This window comes from Hesperophylax consimilis, chromosome 10 (genome assembly GCF_061612785.1).
Source record: "Hesperophylax consimilis isolate HC1 chromosome 10, BYU_Hcon_1.0, whole genome shotgun sequence".
In the NCBI taxonomy this organism is placed as follows: domain Eukaryota; kingdom Metazoa; phylum Arthropoda; class Insecta; order Trichoptera; family Limnephilidae; genus Hesperophylax; species Hesperophylax consimilis.
Genome location: NC_142845.1, coordinates 858474 through 882457, shown reverse-complemented (window position 1 = coordinate 882457; position 23984 = coordinate 858474). Strand labels below are relative to the sequence as shown.

Here is a 23984-nt window from a genome sequence, read left to right as displayed (position 1 = left end):
ATTACATTTATATAATTATATAAACCTATGTATATAAATTTCGACTACCATAATACGGGCGTGTGTCTAGTGTGGTAGTCGAAAAGCATGTAAAAACTGTACACATTAATATTTCATGAATAAAGAAAAAAAAAAAAAAAAAAAAAAAAAAATCAATATTTGAATTTGAAGTAAACAAATTTTCGCCCTTTCAAAATTAATCATATTTTTAACTCAGTATGTTTATATGGTAATATCATTCGGTTTTTTGATAAAGTTGGACGGCCTGATACCTACATAGAGAAGCTTCTAGTTTGTTCGTTTGTTGATTGTTTTCAATTGTTTTCCTGGGTAATCTGGTTTGCTCTCGTCAGCTCTCGTGCTCTCTTCTCGTTCCCTGCCCTGGTGTTGGTCCTTGCCGCCTTTGCCTTCGACATTTTTGGAAATCGACTTGAGCTTATTTTACAATAATTTATTATATGTCGCTTTCGTCGATCGGCGTGCGAACTGCGAATTTCCTGATTCGACGGAGAGGTTATGTCAGGTTATGTGAAAATGCGCTATTTACGCGCAGATTGTTTAAAATCTAAAAAGTTTATAAATAGCATTTATAATTATATAGTTGGCAGCATCATCATCTGAGGATGAGCTGTCCAACAGATCCAGCAATAGGCGACAAGTATCATCCATTTCGAAAACGTGCTCAAGCTATCAGTAAGTAAAGTTGCCACTTTGACAGATGAAATTATGTTCCTCGGCCGCTCTCGAATTCAACTGACCCCCTCTCCTACCATAGGAAGAAATATTTGATAGCGTCGTGTGTCGGTAGAAAAGATGATGCGCTGTACATTAACTTTTGATGTGAGCTTTGCGTCTGGCAGCAGCTTAAACTATACAGGGTGTATCGGCACTAACCCGACAAACTTTAACCAGCTATTCCTTAGCACATTTGGAGTAAAAAATGTTATGTGCACTTTGCTGTCCGGTAACGTTTTTTTTTAATAAAAAATTAATTAAACATATTTTCACCACATGTCACCACTGTTTTATCCTTTGTCAAAATTTGAAAGCAACATCGCAACTCTCGCGTGTTGCTGCGAACGAAGCCCGTATTACATAATCCAGTACCAGAAAAGAAATATTTTATTTAACAATAATGATTATTCACATTTTTCGTATGCGAATCACTGATTGTCTTCTTGTATTGTACACATCAGTTTTATTTTTGTATCTAAATTGTTTCACCTCTGGAATGCTTTGGTTTCACCTCTTACGCGTTTCACGTATTAAATAGTCTAATTTTGAAACTAAGAAACTAATTAGTAGATTTCCTGAATTTATAATCGAAGTCCAATAATTCTGAGCACTTTTAAAAACAATTTTCCTCACTTAGGTACTTATCAATAATAATAATTGGATTATTTGAACAGCGCCGTTGTTTTTTAAATCACCGTAAGTGCTCTGTCAAAATGTTACTTGCTAGGCTATCCTACAACGTATATTTTTTAATAAATTTAGTTATTTACAACTTCGCGGAATGTGATTTATGAATATTATTGCTTATGTTAAAAGCCTTCCAGAATTACCGGAATATAACGAGCAGCTTGACACACTTAAGTTTATTTCCACTAATTTGAAGGTACAAAGAATGTATAGTTTTAAAAACAATCCCGATGAATCAAAAAACGGTTCATATAAAACTGCTGCGCAACACACTGAGACAAAGGAAAGCACTCACACAAACGTCATGACTGCATTGGATTGACCACCTGCAAATGAATGCTGCCAGATTGCTAATTTATTTAAACAATAATTATTAAATTTTATTTAAAATATCGCAATTTTTTTAAAAAATCGACAATAAATTACAACTATAATTTAAAAAAAATATTCTTAACCCCACGCTTTTTCGTAATTGATTAATTAATTCAGAATTTAAACGTTGCTTGAAATGACTAGCCGTATTTGGTGACCAGATCTGAATATCCAGGTTCAGAATTTAAACGTTGCTTGAAATGACTAGCCGTATTTGGTGACCAGATCTGAATATCCAGGTTTAGAATTTAAACGTTGCTTGAAATGACTAGCCGTATTTGGTGACCAGATCTGAATATCCAGGTTCAGAATTTAAACGTTGCTTGAAATGACTAGCCGTATTTGGTGACCAGATCTGAATATCCAGGTTTAGAATTTAAACGTTGCTTGAAATGACTAGCCGTATTTGGTGACCAGATCTGAATATCCAGGTTCAGAATTTAAACGTTGCTTGAAATGACTAGCCGTATTTGGTGACCAGATCTGAATATCCAGGTTTAGAATTTAAACGTTACTTGAAATGACTAGCCGTATTTGGTGACCAGATCTGAATATCCAGGTTCAGAATTTAAACGTTGCTTGAAATGACTAGCCGTATTTGGTGACCAGATCTGAATATCCAGGTTTAGAATTTAAACGTTGCTTGAAATGACTAGCCGTATTTGGTGACCAGATCTGAATATCCAGGTACTTCCTCACCTTCCACTCCTTCCCTTAGCCATAAAACTTACCCCAATTCAACATAAAAATTGTTTAAATTATCGGATGTAATGAAATGCATAATAATTAGACCCCAAAATACTTAATTATTCAGGGAAATAAACCCCTGAGTCATCAGTTGGAAATACCAACGACATTAAGTGAAATTAACAATGCAATAATCCTATTATTGCATTGTTTAAAATTTCACTTAATTATTAGCATTAGCAAATAATATTGGGATTAGCAAATAATAATTTACGACAATTTACTCGGAAATCAATAAAGCCAGAATAATAAAAAAAGAAAGTTATCACTTACGTCGTCTGTAAGTGGCTTTACCAAAGTTTGATAATGCCGTCAGAAGGTGAAACAGCTGTCACGCGTAATAATAATTACAACTAGCAGAACTTGTTTATAAACACACTGTTTTTATAAATTTTTTAATAAGACTGTTAAAATAAAAAAAATCTCTAAATTGAAATGGAGTTCTACAAACTAAACTTAAAATCAAATAAATTTATTGCGAAGGTTCAAAGTACTGTACTGTAATATTATATTAAATAATTTTTACGTGTTTAATTATTGTTTAAAGTCAGATTAAAGCGATTAAAAAACCCACCTGGCAATTCTTATTCGAGTTTCGTTGTTTTTACGTATTGGCGCGCTTACAAGCATCAGTCGTCTCATTTTTAACCATTAATATTTAGTGTGTAGGAAAGAGAGAAGACGCTTTTCGACACACTTGTCGAAAAACTTGTTGAATGCCGACGGGCATACTCTTCTACAGATTTTATTAAATATTGATATGTAGGTAATATTGATGTGTAAATGAATGACATTGTGAGAATTTTACCAATAAATAATAAATGAAAATGCGGACATGTAGTTTATGTTAATTTTTTTATTGGAGCATTTGTTCGAAGTGACTACCATTATTTTCGATGCAAGCGTGTAGTCTTGTTATATTTTGATTATTTAAGTTTGCAGGATTTGCTTTAATTTCTGCAGCGGCTTCCATCACTCGTTCGAGCAGTTGCTCTCTTGAGGCTATTGGCTTAGCATACACTTTTTCCTTGAGAGCCCCCCACAGGTAGTAATCCAGGGGGGTCAGGTCGGGTGATCTTGGTGGCCAAGCAATGGCCGGACTTCCACGGCCTATCCAACGACCAGGAAACTCGACATCCAAGTAGTTCCGCACGGCAATCGAATAGTGTGGTGGGGCTCCATCGTGCTGGAACCACATTCTCCGTAGTAATTCGAGGTTCACATCTTCCAGAATCTCGCCCAGTTGCACTTGTAAGAACTCCAAATACATCGGTCCATTTAGTCTGGGAGGCAACTCGATTGGACCGAGTATTTGATTTCCCAGGATTCCTGCCCACATGTTGATGGAAAATCTGTCCTGGCTCGACGACTCCCGAACAAGCTTGGGGTTTTGTTCAGCCCAATGGTGCAAGTTGTGCACATTTAGCACTCCTGTTTTAGTGAACTGTGCTTCGTCGGTAAACAATATGTTTTTCATGAAGTCTGCATCTCTTATGACATTATGCAGCATTCTTCTGCAGTACACGACTCTGGAAAAGTGGTCATTCTCCATGAGGCCTTGGCAGCGCCTATAGTGAAAAGGTTTGAGCCCGTGCTTCTTCAGAACTCTCCATACCGCCATGTGTTCCCTGTGTCCTATCATCAGAGCGACCCGACGCACGGACAGCGTGGGGTCTTCGGTAATTAAGTTCAGGATTCTCTCCTCAACTGCCACAGGAACGATGTTGTGTCCTCCGCCGGCGCCTTCAATCCGTCCGATGCCACAGTCACGCAATTGTTGATACATCTGAAACAAAACAACAAATAACAACTGCTTTTATTATTCAGCTCAGTAATAATGTCAAATAAACAATCGCGGGCTTTTTCACTCATTTTATTTTTAAAGAACACTTATTTTAGGCACATATCAGAAAACTTACGTTTTCTCTTCATTTATTTCATTTTTTTATAGTAAAATGTATAACAAAGTGTTTTAAATTATAATTTTCTTAACTAGGTACGGTTGATATCTTGGATTCACAGGGGTGAAATTGAATTCAAGTAATTTAAATAATCCCATGGTGAGAAAGGGAGTGAATTCAATTGCAGTGAATGATGCATTTATTAGAGATTAAAATTAATTAACTTTTTAAAACGCCGTTTAGTGACCACTGAACACAAATCACCTAAAGTACAATTTACATTTTTAAAGTTGGTGGCCCCTTGTTATGTTTTTAATGTTCCCAGTTTAAATTTCAAAAGCGCTTTTTGGCATTATCAATGAATGTAAATAGTTTCAATAAACAATTGATAGGGTACAAACCTGGACAAAGGTAGCATGGTGTGGGACGCGTCTTCCAGGAAACCTCATGCGATACTCCCTTACGGCTGCTCGTGAATTTCCATTGCAAAATCCATAAACAAAAACAATATCTGCTTGCTCGGCAGGTGGATAATTGAGGGGCATATTTCAACAGTAAAAACTTAGATAACAAAACAAAAACGAAACTAGAAACTTGATGACATGCGAACTCCCAAAACAGCACTGACCACTGATACGAGACGGGGTGGCGGGAACCACACGGGACTTGAGACAGAATATGTGTGAAAGAGATGACAGTAGCGCGGCGTTGCCAATTATTTTACCCCTATACTGTGGGCAGTAGCGGAGTGTGGAAATTTTATTTATTTTTTGTTTTTAAAAGAAAAAAAATGTTACCGGACAGCAAAGTGTACATAACATTTTTTACTCCAAATGTGCTAAGGAATAGCTGGTTAAAGTTTGTCGGGTTAGTGCCGATACACCCTGTATATATGTGTAGTGGAAATAAATATATTTAAATCGTTCACATAATTATACTTACATTATTTTTGGAAAATATGTAGAAAACAAATTGTCTTTATGTATACACGGACCTTGTTTATTTATGGTCGGGAACAGCTACATTGTGTTAATTTTATTCTATGTAAATGTTTTAAACGTCTAATTTTTATTTTATACACGGTGTCCGGAAACTCGTAATACAAACGGGAAACTGGTGTTCTCATCACATAGATTATAGATAACCCCAAAAACTTAGTTTTTCGATGATTTTTCCTTTACGGCTAAAAAATTTAAAAAACATAAACATCTGATAGAAGCGACCGATTTTTTTTAAAATTTGACTGAAAAAGTCCATATTTGGACTCGATTTACTCTAACACGAAAGCTCAAATTAAAAATTTTATTTCACAAAATTGATCACAAACCAGTTTCTCGCATTTACTACTAAAAATTAATGGTTCTTACTAAATTCCGATTCTCTGTTCGTTTAAACTTTTAATCAAGTAGTGATCAGGTGATGAGCATAACAAACATGACCGTTTTTCTTCACAATTTTATCAACGGCTGAAACCGGTCGAAAAATGCTGTTTGAAAAGATTTAGAATTACCCCGACCTATAAGGATATAGTGTTAAATTAGACTTTTCGTCAAAACCCTGACCTAAAATTACTGATGAAGAAAAACTCTGTTTGAAAAGATTTAGAATTACCCCGACCTATGAGGGTATTGTGTTAAATTAGACTTTTAGTCTAAACCCTGACCTAAAATTACTGATGAAGAAAAACGCTGTTTGAAAAGATTTAGAACTACCCCGACCTATAAGGGTATAGTGTTAACTTAGACTTTTCGTCTAAACCCTGACCTAAAATTACTGATGAAGAAAAACTCTGTTTGAAAAGATTTAGAATTACACCGACCTATGAGGGTAATGTGTTAAATTAGACTTTTAGTCTAAACCCTGACCTAAAATTACTGATGAAGAAAAACTCTGTTTTAAAAGATTTAGAATTACCCCGACCTATGAGGGTATTGTTTTAAATTAGACTTTTCGTCTAAACCCTGACCTAAAATTACTGATGAAGAAAAACGCTGTTTGAAAAGATTTAGAATTACCCCGACCTATGAGGGTATTTTTGTTATTTGTTTTTGGGGTATTATGCCGTGTTGCGCTAACTCCTTCTTTAGCCAACGTTTCGGACAGCATTGCAGTGTCCATCATCAGGGCAGATGTCTTATTTGAGGTTGTGTTAAAATGTGAGCTTAAGTATGAGGTTGTGATACCGTGTTGCCAGCTCCAACCCTCTGAGCTAACATTAACGTATCATTTTTTTTATTTAAAGTGGTTTTCTTCGTTTAGCTCTGGTGTATCCGTCAATTACCGGATACCAAGAACTATTAAGCTTAACTCCATCGTCTCTATTAATGTTTACGGGATTTTTATGAATTTCAATGGCCTCCGTAATCAGCCGTGCTCTATAAGTTTTCGGTCTCCCCAGGATTTCAGGAACAAATCCAAAGTAATGCCCGGTGTCAATCAAATGCTCGGCAATTGCCGATTTGTCAGGGTGGCCGAGTTTACAAGCTCTGAAGTGTTCCGAAATTCTTTTGGAGATAGTCCGCTCTGTCTGGCCTACATAGACCTTGTCACATCCGGAACAGCTGAGTTTATACACTCCATCTGTTTCCAGAGGAAACTTAGTCTTTGGAGACCTCAGTAAGTCCTGTATCTTTGTTGTTGTTCCGAAGACAGTCTTGATATTTTCCTTTCTCAAAAGCTTGGCAATTTTGTCTGTCACATTGTGCACATAAGGCAGGAAGGCACAGCCTTTCGACTCTTGTTCAACTCTGTCTTCGTTTGGTGCAGATTTGGCTCTTATGATTTGCCTTGTCTGACTTGCTGGGTAGCCGTTACGCTCCAGTGCATCGGTCAGCTTCGTAAGTTCCGCTCCGATTTTATGTTCTTCGCATATTCTGGTCGCTCGGGTCACCAATGTATGGATAAGTCCTCTCTTCTGCGCTGGGTGGTGGTGCGAATCAGCGTGTAAGTACCGATTCGTATGGGTTGGTTTCCTATATACAGTATGCCCTAGGCTACCATCGTGTTTCCGCATCACCTCCACATCTAGAAAGGGCAGGATTTTATCTTCGTTTTCCAGTTCCATTGTGAATTTAATTTTGCTGTGGAGAGAATTAAGATGGTCCAGGAATTCGTTTAGTTTCTCCGTTCCATGAGGCCAAATGGCGAAGGAAAGAGGATTGGTCTAAGCTTTTTGTAAAAGCCTCTAGAACTCCTGCCCTGTATGGTCTCCCAAAAATACATAAAAAGGAAATCCCAATGAGACCGATTGTCAGCGCTATTGGCGCTCCTACATACAAACTTTCCCAATACCTCTCAAGATTACTGCAGATGCAAACTGGTAAAACTGAATCGTGGATTAAGGATTCAACAGATCTGATAAGTAAGCTCAAGAAAGTTAAGACTGAGGAAGGAGATATTCTGGTCAGCTTTGACGTCGTGTCACTTTTCACAAATGTGCCTCTAGAAGACTCCATGACAATGCTCAGGGAGATATATGAGGAAGACATTTGCAAACTTTTTGAACACTGCCTCAAAACGGGATACTTTGCATTTCAGGGTGAACTATTTGAGCAATTGGAGGGAGTTGCGATGGGCAGTCCGTTATCGCCAGTACTAGCCAACTTTTTTATGGAGAAGTTTGAAGAAGTGGCACTCGACACAGCTTCGGCTGTCCCTAAAGTATGGTGGCGCTACGTCGACGATGTCTTCGCCATTTGGCCTCATGGAACGGAGAAACTAAACGAATTCCTGGACCATCTTAATTCTCTCCACAGCAAAATTAAATTCACAATGGAACTGGAAAACGAAGATAAAATCCTGCCCTTTCTAGATGTGGAGGTGATGCGGAAACACGATGGTAGCCTAGGGCATACTGTATATAGGAAACCAACCCATACGAATCGGTACTTACACGCTGATTCGCACCACCACCCAGCGCAGAAGAGAGGACTTATCCATACATTGGTGACCCGAGCGACCAGAATATGCGAAGAACATAAAATCGGAGCGGAACTTACGAAGCTGACCGATGCACTGGAGCGTAACGGCTACCCAGCAAGTCAGACAAGGCAAATCATAAGAGCCAAATCTGCACCAAACGAAGACAGAGTTGAACAAGAGTCGAAAGGCTGTGCCTTCCTGCCTTATGTGCACAATGTGACAGACAAAATTGCCAAGCTTTTGAGAAAGGAAAATATCAAGACTGTCTTCGGAACAACAACAAAGATACAGGACTTACTGAGGTCTGCAAAGACTAAGTTTCCTCTGGAAACAGATGGAGTGTATAAACTCAGCTGTTCCGGATGTGACAAGGTCTATGTAGGCCAGACAGAGCGGACTATCTCCAAAAGAATTTCGGAACACTTCAGAGCTTGTAAACTCGGCCACCCTGACAAATCGGCAATTGCCGAGCATTTGATTGACACCGGGCATTACTTTGGATTTGTTCCTGAAATCCTGGGGAGACCGAAAACTTATAGAGCACGGCTGATTACGGAGGCCATTGAAATTCATAAAAATCCCGTAAACATTAATAGAGACGATGGAGTTAAGCTTAATAGTTCTTGGTATCCGGTAATTGACGGATACACCAGAGCTAAACGAAGAAAACCACTTTAAATAAAAAAATGATACGTTAATGTTAGCTCAGAGGGTTGGAGCTGGCAACACGGTATCACAACCTCATACTTAAGCTCACATTTTAACACAACCTCAAATAAGACATCTGCCCTGATGATGGACACTGCAATGCTGTCCGAAACGTTGGCTAAAGAAGGAGTTAGCGCAACACGGCATAATACCCCAAAAACAAATAACAAAAATACTTTTGGCCGTGAAAATCTTAAATCATATATGAGGGTATTGTTTTAAATTAGACTTTTCGTCTAAACCCTGACCTAAAATTACTGATGAAGAAAAACTCTGTTTTAAAAGATTTAGAATTACCCCGACCTATGAGGGTATTGTTTTAAATTAGACTTTTCGTCTAAACCCTGACCTAAAATTACTGATGAAGAAAAACGCTGTTTGAAAAGATTTAGAATTACCCCGACCTATAAGAGTCTAGTGTTAAATTAGACTTTTCGTCTAAACCCTGACCTAAAATTACTGATGAACAAAAAACACACACTTTATTAAACAAATTATGAAAATTATTGTCACCTCATTTTTTTATTTCACAAAAAAAATCACTATATTTCATACTTTTACTCAAATTGTGATCGGAACCTCTTGTTTCATAGGGGTTTTCATTTTAATTATTCGGTGGTTAACATCTAGATTTGAATATAAAAAACGTAGTGTTTTCTCTTTCTAATACCGTTTAGATCATATTTAAAGCTATGACAGTAAGGGAGACACAACGATATCTATGAGACCAAAAGCTGTTCCCAAAAGCGAACAAATTATCCTAAGAGGTTAAGTAAGCTCCCACGCTATTGCAGCGCTTCAGCCATGTTTGCCAAGCCTCCTATCACAGTTTAGCCTTCTTCATTAGACATCGGCTTGCTGATTTCAAGGAAAGGCTCAAAAACTCCACAGTTTGAGTTTGGACAGCTGATACAGTTATGTATTTTTCTAATATCAATATTATTATTTACCTTTCTCGTCTTAAAGGCGAAGATTAATGCCAAATCACTATTTTGATTAATCTTTATAACGAATTGGTAAACATTATGAATATAAAAAAATATGTTTTAGATAAATTGAAGGTTTTCCTATCACTTCGCTTGAGTAGAATACAAATAAATAAATAAATTACTGAATAAAAAAAATAAATGCAAAGTACTAAAAAATATATTTTTTCAATAGAAATGTATGAAGGCATAAAGGAAAAACTTTAAAAAATACAGTATTATAGCTAAGATTATTTGTGACAGTTTAACTTGATTAACTTTTTTGCTTTCTTATAAAATTATTTACAAAATAAATAAAAAAAAACAGTTTTATTCTTGAAATCGAACGTTCCTAGACTCCGTTTGTAAAGTGATTTTAATGCCTATTACCTACGATGCAAGGTATACCAAGAATACACACATTTTTGGCTTGTAGCTTCCTCTTAACGAACCATCATTCGTAGTTCGGTCCTTCTGTCTCAGGGAAATACCGTTTTTACCAATATCCATACACTAATTTTTCCAAAAATTGCACGATTAAAAAGTTAGGTATGCACGTAATATTAGCCTGTTCTGTCGTATAAAACATACATATTACTTGAAGCTAACTTAAAAGATTGTATGTTCGAAATAATTTATTCGTATTTTTATTTGTACTTTCGGATCATGTAGAATCAACTCCCGAAGTTAGTGTAATTCTATTCAAAGGAAACGATGGAAAAAGCTTAAATTTATATAAAGCATATTTTTTAAACCAATGTAAACCAATTCATAATAAAGAATACTCGAAAATCACAGACATATGAATATTAATAGACTAAAACTTAAGGGTGAGGGGTAAAACCAACAGTTGCGGGACGCAGAGGGGAAAGCTGACTGTGATTCGTCAATAAATCAATCTGACAGTATATAGGCATATCGCATTATAATATCACCATTTAGTTCTTAAAAGTAAAATCTGTTTTTGAATGAATAGACATTTTTACATGGGAGCGCAAATTACTGGCCATGTTATGAACAAATTTGCGAAGTCCAAATTCGGCAAAGTAAATTTCTTCTATTTTGAGAGTAGAATATTTTGTTTACGTATTTAGTTAAGACACTTTTATAAATGTTTCATAATTTATTTCCCAGTAAACAATGAGAATCGCTACATTCGACCAATGTTGGAGAGTTGTCACAACCGCTCTGTTCCTATTAATAATAAAATAATGAAATCTTTAAGAAAATATATAACATTTCACTTTTAAGAAGATAATAGAAATGTAAAACAACTAAAAAAACAAATTAAATTATATACACACAGCTTTTACCAGCGATTCCTAAGAGTATTTGGAGTAAAAATTTGGACATCATTTTGCCGTCCGATGACACTTTTTCAATTAAAAACAAAAAACATGATTTTCTATCACACATCGCCACTCAGTATAACCTAGCGCATTACGTGATATGCACTCCTTCTCGTTCCAGCAGTACCGTACATACGAAACAAGCGCGTACCTAACACGTAGTCCGTTTCGACGTGTGATAGTATGATCCAAAGATAATATATGATCGGTGGCAACGTGCGATAGAAAAATATTATATTTTTAATTTGAATAGATAAAAAAATATCATCGGACCGCAAAATGACACATAAATTTTTCATTCCAAACATGCTCACTGTATCTACATTTTACTTCCAAACATACCAATTTTTCGCAATTGATAACCAACCATTTATCCTATATTAAGTGTTGTTTATGAGTTGTGTAAAATTCAAAACTCGTTTAGTAATAACGCCATTGAAGTGGAATAAATTTAAAAATGATTGGTTTATTATCCTTTATTAATACGACGGAGTTCGGATGACAAAATACAATGATACGAATATGTATATACTGGACACCTACGCCAGTGACATTGACTGTAAATGCCGGTTTCCTCTTGGGGCACCTTGGGTAAGGATTTGAAAAGAAACACAACTTGCGAATGTCGTGGTTGAGCCAGTTGTTTGCGAATTTATTGGGTTCGAATTCAACAATTTCTACACGTGTTAATGTGGAGTAATTATTTTTAAATCTAAACATATACTGAGGTCCCACGGTTTGTCGTGCGAGTAATTCATCCTTGAACTGGCGATATGACACGTGTACGGGGCTTTAAATTCTTAGCAAGATGACTCATCGTGCGAGATAAGCCTCAAAGGATTCTTCATCGTAAAATGTGTGATATTAGAATATTCATTTTCTTAATTATTAATTAATTATTAGGTACACCCATCTGCTGTCCGGTACAATGTATTTTATCAAGGCGCAAAAGGCGATGGCACATCCCTGATTCTTATGCAAACGGCTTTGTGTTTTGCGTCCAGATGTATCAAGATGTGATAGTATATGTTTCTACAACTGATCCATATTATACGATGTGAATAGCCGTAAAATAAAGTAACATAATGCTTACATATGGAATGTAATACGACAATTGGGTATTTTCTATTTTTCACATCTATTTTTACAAGTTTTCATAGCACAAGCCACCATTTTGCCGTGTTATTTCGTAAAATGAACCGATGATGCCTCGACCATAGCTCGACGCTAGTTCGCACAAGAATGATGACGTCACATTTTCAGTCAGTCGTCAGATTCACGGGAGGCCATACGCGATCCTAGCCGGCTCCAATGGAACCGGTATGGGGAGTGGGGAATAATACGCTTTTAACCACTTAGGGCAGATCTACTAATATTGATATGTCTGTGTCAAAAATAGTGATTTAGCATTGAGCGTCGCATTAAGGCGATGCACCACGTCGTGTTCCTTGAAATCGGGACGATAACACTCCTTATGTAGATGGCAATAAGGTTTGAATTCTCGCTTAATACCAGCCGCCTGTTTTGATTTATGCAGGAAAAAAACATCGCCAATAAGTGAATTATATTTTATTTTACACAAATATTTAAATTTTTTAACATAATTTTCTTTTTAGAAATTAATTTTTATTAGATATATAAGTTGGTTGATGTTCAGCATTCAGTACAAGTCGGAAACTGGCGAACCTACATCATAGAGAGAACCCAAAAAAACGTTTTTTATCGATCTAATCATATCGATTTATTTTGAATTTTTTCCCAATTTTTTCGGCAACATAACAAGATAGATTATTCATCTGCGATGAATAAAATTTTTTTAAACATTTTAAATTATTTATATATCGACAAAAGTTTTTGAAAGAAATCTAAAATGACTTTGCTGGTTTTCAAACTGCGCATAAAAAAACATTTTAGAATGCATTTCACAGAAATAAAAAGATAACAGTATAATATTTGTATAATTATTAACTACAACACGTAACGTTGTGGTCTCTTGCCCTGATCATGTGAGGCAATCATTTATCTTCATAACAGTCTAATAAAACAATGAGAAATAAATCTAAAAAGAGAAATGGAATAGTTGATGCTTTTGGTATTTTACGTTTTATGTAACATCATGATTTATTTTTTAAATGACCATGTAATCTGACCGACCATTGAATCTATTAACAAAATAACAAACGGATGTCTATCGTTATCAATTGTTCCATTGCATAATAGTCGTTTAACTTGAAGGCCGTATTGATTAGGAACCCGGTCACGTGCACCCGACACCAGGAGATATAACAATAATATGACTTGTCCTAAACCAGGCATTCCCAACCTGCAGCTTTTGTTTGCGGCGAAATGAAGTTTTCAGCATTCTTTGTTTTGTATTTTTTTATTTATGCAAAAAAAAATCATTCTCGAAAATTTATCATATTTATATTATGTTCATCCTTTCATCTGCAATACATTTTAATCATAACACCCACAAATTCTTACAGGTGTAAGGAGATTGTATTAAGTGGAATTCAATGTTTGAAGTAGTCGTGGACGTCCGTTAACTTTTTTTAATTCTTTACAATAATATTATTTCCAAAAAAATGAACCCAGTTTTCCGGTACACTCGAATAAACAATCTCAAAATCTTACTTCAAACCATTCACAACCCCTAGCAACGCCGGGTACACGTCAGCTAGTTATACAAAACCTTACACAAAACCATTCACAACCCCTAGCAACGACGGGTACACGTCAGCTAGTTATACAAAACCTTACTTCAAACCATTCACAACCCCTAGCAACGCCGGGTACACGTCAGCTAGTTATACAAAACCTTACACAAAACCATTCACAACCCCTAGCAACGCCGGGTACACGTCAGCTAGCTATACAAAACCTTACACAAAACCATTCACAACCCCTAGCAACGCCGGGTACACGTCAGCTAGTTATACAAAACCTTACACAAAACCATTCACAACCCCTAGCAACGCCGGGTACACGTCAGCTAGTTATACAAAACCTTACACAAAACCATTCACAACCCCTAGCAACGCCGGGTACACGTCAGCTAGTTATACAAAACCTTACACAAAACCATTCACAACCCCTAGCAACGCCGGGTACACGTCAGCTAGTTATACAAAACCTTACACAAAACCATTCACAACCCCTAGCAACGACGGGTACACGTCAGCTAGTTATACAAAACCTTACACAAAACCATTCACAACCCCTAGCAACGCCGGGTACACGTCAGCTAGTTATACAAAACCTTACTTCAAACCATTCACAACCCCAAGCAACGCCGGGTACACGTCAGCTAGTTATACAAAACCTTACTTCAAACCATTCACAACCCCTAGTAACGCCGGGTACACGTCAGCTAGTTATACAAAACCTTACACAAAACCATTCACAACCCCTAGCAACGCCGGGTACACGTCAGCTAGTTATACAAAACCTTACTTCAAACCATTCACAACCCCTAGCAACGCCGGGTACACGTCAGCTAGTTATACAAAACCTTACACAAAACCATTCACAACCCCTAGCAACGCCGGGTACACGTCAGCTAGTTATACAAAACCTTACTTCAAACCATTCACAACCCCTAGCAACGCCGGGTACACGTCAGCTAGTTATACAAAACCTTACACAAAACCATTCACAACCCCTAGCAACGCCGGGTACACGTCAGCTAGTTATACAAAACCTTACTTCAAACCATTCACAACCCCTAGCAACGCCGGGTACACGTCAGCTAGTTATACAAAACCTTACTTCAAACCATTCACAACCCCTAGCAACGCCGGGTACACGTCAGCTAGTTATACAAAACCTTACACAAAACCATTCACAACCCCTAGCAACGCCGGGTACACGTCAGCTAGTTATACAAAACCTTACTTCAAACCATTCACAACCCCTAGCAACGCCGGGTACACGTCAGCTAGTTATACAAAACCTTACACAAAACCATTCACAACCCCTAGCAACGCCGGGTACACGTCAGCTAGTTATACAAAACCTTACTTCAAACCATTCACAACCCCTAGCAACGCCGGGTACACGTCAGCTAGTTATACAAAACCTTACACAAAACCATTCACAACCCCTAGCAACGCCGGGTACACGTCAGCTAGTTATACAAAACCTTACTTCAAACCATTCACAACCCCTAGCAACGCCGGGTACACGTCAGCTAGTTATACAAAACCTTACTTCAAACCATTCACAACCCCTAGCAACGCCGGGTACACGTCAGCTAGTTATACAAAACCTTACACAAAACCATTCACAACCCCTAGCAACGCCGGGTACACGTCAGCTAGTTATACAAAACCTTACACAAAACCATTCACAACCCCTAGCAACGCCGGGTACACGTCAGCTAGTTATACAAAACCTTACTTCAAACCATTCACAACCCCTAGCAACGCCGGGTACACGTCAGCTAGTTATACAAAACCTTACACAAAACCATTCACAACCCCTAGCAACGCCGGGTACACGTCAGCTAGTTATACAAAACCTTACACAAAACCATTCACAACCCCTAGCAACGCCGGGTACACGTCAGCTAGTTATACAAAACCTTACTTCAAACCATTCACAACCCCTAGCAACGCCGGGTACACGACAGCTAGTTATACAAAACCTTACTTCAAACCATTCACAACCCCTAGCAACGCCGGGTACACGTCAGCTAGTTATACAAAACCTTACACAAAACCATTCACAACCCCTAGCAACGCCGGGTACACGTCAGCTAGTTATACAAAACCTTACTTCAAACCATTCACAACCCCTAGCAACGCCGGGTACACGTCAGCTAGTTATACAAAACCTTACTTCAAACCATTCACAACCCCTAGCAACGCCGGGTACACGTCAGCTAGTTATACAAAACCTTACACAAAACCATTCACAACCCCTAGCAACGCCGGGTACACGTCAGCTAGTTATACAAAACCTTACTTCAAACCATTCACAACCCCTAGCAACGCCGGGTACACGTCAGCTAGTTATACAAAACCTTACTTCAAACCATTCACAACCCCTAGCAACGCCGGGTACACGTCAGCTAGTTATACAAAACCTTACACAAAACCATTCACAACCCCTAGCAACGCCGGGTACACGTCAGCTAGTTGTACAAAACCTTACACAAAACCATTCACAACCCCTAGCAACGCCGGGTACACGTCAGCTAGTTATAAAAAACCTTACTTCAAACCATTCACAACCCCTAGCAACGCCGGGTACACGTCAGCTAGTTATACAAAACCTTACACAAAACCATTCACAACCCCTAGCAACGCCGGGTACACGTCAGCTAGTTATACAAAACCTTACACAAAACCATTCACAACCCCTAGCGACGCCGGGTACACGTCAGCTAGTTATACAAAACCTTACACAAAACCATTCACAACCCCTAGCAACGCCGGGTACACGTCAGCTAGTTATACAAAACCTTACACAAAACCATTCACAACCCCTAGCAACGCCGGGTACACGTCAGCTAGTTATACAAAACCTTACACAAAACCATTCACAACCCCTAGCAACGCCGGGTACACGTCAGCTAGTTATACAAAACCTTACTTCAAACCATTCACAACCCCTAGCAACGCCGGGTACACGTCAGCTAGTTATACAAAACCTTACACAAAACCATTCACAACCCCTAGCAACGCCGGGTACACGTCAGCTAGTTATACAAAACCTTACACAAAACCATTCACAACCCCTAGCAACGCCGGGTACACGTCAGCTAGTTATACAAAACCTTACACAAAACCATTCACAACCCCTAGCAACGCCGGGTACACGTCAGCTAGTTATACAAAACCTTACACAAAACCATTCACAACCCCTAGCAACGCCGGGTACACGTCAGCTAGTTATACAAAACCTTACTTCAAACCATTCACAACCCCTAGCAACGCCGGGTACACGTCAGCTAGTTATACAAAACCTTACACAAAACCATTCACAACCCCTAGCAACGCCGGGTACACGTCAGCTAGTTATACAAAACCTTACTTCAAACCATTCACAACCCCTAGCAACGCCGGGTACACGTCAGCTAGTTATACAAAACCTTACACAAAACCATTCACAACCCCTAGCAACGCCGGGTACACGTCAGCTAGTTATACAAAACCTTACACAAAACCATTCACAACCCCTAGCAACGCCGGGTACACGTCAGCTAGTTATACAAAACCTTACACAAAACCATTCACAACCCCTAGCAACGCCGGGTACACGTCAGCTAGTTATACAAAACCTTACTTCAAACCATTCACAACCCCTAGCAACGCCGGGTACACGTCAGCTAGTTATACAAAACCTTACACAAAACCATTCACAACCCCTAGCAACGCCGGGTACACGTCAGCTAGTTATACAAAACCTTACACAAAACCATTCACAACCCCTAGCAACGCCGGGTACACGTCAGCTAGTTATACAAAACCTTACTTCAAACCATTCACAACCCCTAGCAACGCCGGGTACACGTCAGCTAGTTATACAAAACCTTACACAAAACCATTCACAACCCCTAGCAACGCCGGATACACGTCAGCTAGTTATACAAAACCTTACTTCAAACCATTCACAACCCCTAGCAACGCCGGGTACACGTCAGCTAGTTATACAAAACCTTACACAAAACCATTCACAACCCCTAGCAACGCCGGGTACACGTCAGCTAGTTATACAAAACCTTACTTCAAACCATTCACAACCCCTAGCAACGCCGGGTACACGTCAGCTAGTTATACAAAACCTTACACAAAACCATTCACAACCCCTAGCAACGCCGGGTACACGTCAGCTAGTTATACAAAACCTTACACAAAACCATTCACAACCCCTAGCAACGCCGGGTACACGTCAGCTAGTTATACAAAACCTTACTTCAAACCATTCACAACCCCTAGCAACGCCGGGTACACGTCAGCTAGTTATACAAAACCTTACTTCAAACCATTCACAACCCCTAGCAACGCCGGGTACACGTCAGCTAGTTATACAAAACCTTACACAAAACCATTCACAACCCCTAGCAACGCCGGGTACACGTCAGCTAGTTATACAAAACCTTACTTCAAACCATTCACAACCCCTAGCAACGCCGGGTACACGTCAGCTAGTTATACAAAACCTTACACAAAACCATTCACAACCCCTAGCAACGCCGGGTACACGTCAGCTAGTTATACAAAACCTTACTTCAAACCATTCACAACCCCTAGCAACGCCGGGTACACGTCAGCTAGTTATACAAAACCTTACACAAAACCATTCACAACCCCTAGCAACGCCGGGTACACGTCAGCTAGTTATACAAAACCTTACACAAAACCATTCACAACCCCTAGCAACGCCGGGTACACGTCAGCTAGTTATACAAAACCTTACACAAAACCATTCACAACCCCTAGCAACGCCGGGTACACGTCAGCTAGTTATACAAAACCTTACACAAAACCATTCACAACCCCTAGCAACGCCGGGTACACGTCAGCTAGTTATACAAAACCTTACTTCAAACCATTCACAACCCCTAGCAACGCCGGGTACACGTCAGCTAGTTATACAAAACCTTACTTCAAACCATTCACAACCCCTAGCAACGCCGGGTACACGTCAGCTAGTTATACAAAACCTTACACAAAACCATTCACAACCCCTAGCAACGCCGGGTACACGTCAGCTAGTTATACAAAACCTTACTTCAAACCATTCACAACCCCTAGCAACGCCGGGTACACGTCAGCTAGTTATACAAAACCTTACACAAAACCATTCACAACCCCTAGCAACGCCGGGTACACGTCAGCTAGTTATACAAAACCTTACTTCAAACCATTCACAACCCCTAGCAACGCCGGGTACACGTCAGCTAGTTATACAAAACCTTACACAAAACCATTCACAACCCCTAGCAACGCCGGGTACACGTCAGCTAGTTATACAAAACCTTACTTCAAACCATTCACAACCCCTAGCAACGCCGGGTACACGTCAGCTAGTTATACAAAACCTTACACAAAACCATTCACAACCCCTAGCAACGCCGGGTACACGTCAGCTAGTTATACAAAACCTTACACAAAACCATTCACAACCCCTAGCAACGCCGGGTACACGTCAGCTAGTTATACAAAACCTTACTTCAAACCATTCACAACCCCTAGCAACGCCGGGTACACGTCAGCTAGTTATACAAAACCTTACACAAAACCATTCACAACCCCTAGCAACGCCGGGTACACGTCAGCTAGTTATACAAAACCTTACTTCAAACCATTCACAACCCCTAGCAACGCCGGGTACACGTCAGCTAGTTATACAAAACCTTACACAAAACCATTCACAACCCCTAGCAACGCCGGGTACACGTCAGCTAGTTATACAAAACCTTACACAAAACCATTCACAACCCCTAGCAACGCCGGGTACACGTCAGCTAGTTATACAAAACCTTACTTCAAACCATTCACAACCCCTAGCAACGCCGGGTACACGTCAGCTAGTTATACAAAACCTTACACAAAACCATTCACAACCCCTAGCAACGCCGGGTACACGTCAGCTAGTTATACAAAACCTTACTTCAAACCATTCACAACCCCTAGCAACGCCGGGTACACGTCAGCTAGTTATACAAAACCTTACACAAAACCATTCACAACCCCTAGCAACGCCGGGTACACGTCAGCTAGTTATACAAAACCTTACACAAAACCATTCACAACCCCTAGCAACGCCGGGTACACGTCAGCTAGTTATACAAAACCTTACACAAAACCATTCACAACCCCTAGCAACGCCGGGTACACGTCAGCTAGTTATACAAAACCTTACACAAAACCATTCACAACCCCTAGCAACGCCGGGTACACGTCAGCTAGTTATACAAAACCTTACTTCAAACCATTCACAACCCCTAGCAACGCCGGGTACACGTCAGCTAGTTATACAAAACCTTACTTCAAACCATTCACAACCCCTAGCAACGCCGGGTACACGTCAGCTAGTTATACAAAACCTTACACAAAACCATTCACAACCCCTAGCAACGCCGGGTACACGTCAGCTAGTTATACAAAACCTTACACAAAACCATTCACAACCCCTAGCAACGCCGGGTACACGTCAGCTAGTTATACAAAACCTTACACAAAACCATTCACAACCCCTAGCAACGCCGGGTACACGTCAGCTAGTTATACAAAACCTTACACAAAACCATTCACAACCCCTAGCAACGCCGGGTACACGTCAGCTAGTTATACAAAACCTTACACAAAACCATTCACAACCCCTAGCAACGCCGGGTACACGTCAGCTAGTTATACAAAACCTTACTTCAAACCATTCACAACCCCTAGCAACGCCGGGTACACGTCAGCTAGTTATACAAAACCTTACTTCAAACCATTCACAACCCCTAGCAACGCCGGGTACACGTCAGCTAGTTATACAAAACCTTACACAAAACCATTCACAACCCCTAGCAACGCCGGGTACACGTCAGCTAGTTATACAAAACCTTACACAAAACCATTCACAACCCCTAGCAACGCCGGGTACACGTCAGCTAGTTATACAAAACCTTACACAAAACCATTCACAACCCCTAGCAACGCCGGGTACACGTCAGCTAGTTATACAAAACCTTACACAAAACCATTCACAACCCCTAGCAACGCCGGGTACACGTCAGCTAGTTATACAAAACCTTACTTCAAACCATTCACAACCCCTAGCAACGCCGGGTACACGTCAGCTAGTTATACAAAACCTTACTTCAAACCATTCACAACCCCTAGCAACGCCGGGTACACGTCAGCTAGTTATACAAAACCTTACACAAAACCATTCACAACCCCTAGCAACGCCGGGTACACGTCAGCTAGTTATACAAAACCTTACACAAAACCATTCACAACCCCTAGCAACGCCGGGTACACGTCAGCTAGTTATACAAAACCTTACACAAAACCATTCACAACCCCTAGCAACGCCGGGTACACGTCAGCTAGTTATACAAAACCTTACTTCAAACCATTCACAACCCCTAGCAACGCCGGGTACACGTCAGCTAGTTATACAAAACCTTACACAAAACCATTCACAACCCCTAGCAACGCCGGGTACACGTCAGCTAGTTATACAAAACCTTACTTCAAACCATTCACAACCCCTAGCAACGCCGGGTACACGTCAGCTAGTTATACAAAACCTTACTTCAAACCATTCACAACCCCTAGCAACGCCGGGTACACGTCAGCTAGTTATACAAAACCTTACACAAAACCATTCACAACCCCTAGCAACGCCGGGTACACGTCAGCTAGTTATACAAAACCTTACTTCAAACCATTCACAACCCCTAGCAACGCCGGGTACACGTCAGCTAGTTATACAAAACCTTACACAAAACCATTCACAACCCCTAGCAACGCCGGGTACACGTCAGCTAGTTATACAAAACCTTACACAAAACCATTCACAACCCCTAGCAACGCCGGGTACACGTCAGCTAGTTATACAAAACCTTACACAAAACCATTCACAACCCCTAGCAACGCCGGGTACACGTCAGCTAGTTATACAAAACCTTACACAAAACCATTCACAACCCCTAGCAACGCCGGGTACACGTTTGCTAGTTGATAATAAAGGAAATAGTTTTTAATTTTTTTTCAAAATTTAGCAACATGGGTATAAAAAAATCTAACAAGATAAGTTTAAACAAATTTAACAAGATAGGTATAAACAAATTTAACAGAAAGTTCAACAACGCTTCCTACAATGGGCTTTACAAGCTGCGGGTTATAAGAGATCCCGAATTGGTAAAAGCCGTGTTGGTTAAAGATTATTGATGATTATTCTGGGAAAAGTTATGGGTGGGTAGGAATCTAGGGATCAGAACGTCTAGGAGTGACGGACGAACGATCTGTCCCTCCCGATAGGTCAAAAGAAACAAGTTGGAGAGGTCAAAGGAACTCCCCAAAGCAGCCTCTCCCGATCTGGCACACCACGAAGCTGGTGGGCAGGCGCCTCCTGAACACATCTCTCCCGATGAACCCGGACACCAATAATTTCTTCCCGAGGCGGCGGCACCCGAAAACGCCTTCCAAATTGAAAAATTAAACGTAATAATTTTTGATACCATACAACTACTGTGTTTAATTACAATTTTTTACTAGTCAAGGAAAATTGCTTTCAGTTTGAATTAAAAATTCTATTCACTCCTTCACAGACTTTTACATGTTCCTTTGAATTATATAAATTATACTAATCAATTAAATATTACAACAACCATAGCAAAGAACAATGGATACAAGAGCGAAACTATTGATAGTTTATTAAAGAAAACGGAAATTAACAATCATTTCACAAGGCCTTGAAAATAAAAATGAAAAAATATCACTAAACAATGGGTTGAAATACCTTATATTGGAGAAATATCGAAAAAAATATCCAGATTAACTAATAATGATAAATGCAAAACAGCTTTTTATGATGTGTATTCTCTAGGGAGAATTTTAATCAACAATAAATATAAGAGAGAAAAATTTAAAACTCAGGCGTTTACCATGTGAACTGCGACAATTATTAATACAGTATATGTAATTAATATAATTGATTAAAAACCCTTGTAGACCACCCCTCTCCCTCCCCCATATGTTATGTATGTAAACCGTAGAGTACCTAAGAATAATTAGTACCAGTTTGAAGATGGCTGAAACCGGTTACAGTCAATTAGTACCAGTCTGAAGATGGCTTTAACGAGCTGAAACCGGTTACGGTCAATTAGTACCAGTCTGAAGATGGCTTTGACGAGCTGAAACCGGTTACAGTCAATTATTACCAGTCTGAAGATGGCTTTAACGAGCTGAAACCGGTTACGGTCAATTAAATTAAAGTTGAAAAAAGTTTCATATTTGTTTTATTATAATATATTATTATATTATTTTTTTTATATATACAATAATATTATTATTGGGTTTATAAAAACAGTTTATTTTTAAACAATTTCTGCTGTGTAATTACACAGCAGAACTTGTTTAAAAATAAACTGTTTTTATAATATATTATAATGGAATTCCACCATGAATTGTCAGTTGCAAAAATAGAAATATTAAAAAGCGTTTTGTTCTATTATTTAATATGTTATAGATAAATTCACAGTGTATCTTTAAATGCATCTAAAGCATTTGAACGCTTACAACGGGGCCTTAAGTATAAAAATACCTGTGTGAGGAATTTCATATCCTTCGAAAGGCCGTAGTTCCACGTGAATATCACGTAAATAGTCACCCCTACCGCAGCAAGTATTTCTACCAAAACTAACAACATGGATGATTGAATTTTCTTACAGATTATCCTCTCTACTGATTTTACGATTCGAGAATATGTAGCGGGTAGTTGGCCATTGGAGACCGACTGAATTTGCCAGCTACGTAATCCTGTAGGAAAACAACGATAAAACCAGAGATATTAGACTTGTATTCTAATGCCTTTGGATAAAACCGATGCAAATTAGTAATCTCTTCAAGTTATCGTCTATTACTTTTTGCTAT

The 23984-nt window shown here is 39.1% G+C and overlaps 1 protein-coding gene across 1 annotated transcript in view; it reads left to right on the top strand.

Annotated features, from left to right (window-relative positions):
* Window positions 1-23984, top strand: part of LOC149420133 (glycoprotein-N-acetylgalactosamine 3-beta-galactosyltransferase 1-like) — a 109912-nt gene that overhangs the window by 7109 nt on the left and 78819 nt on the right. The gene's annotated exons all lie outside the window — the stretch shown is intronic.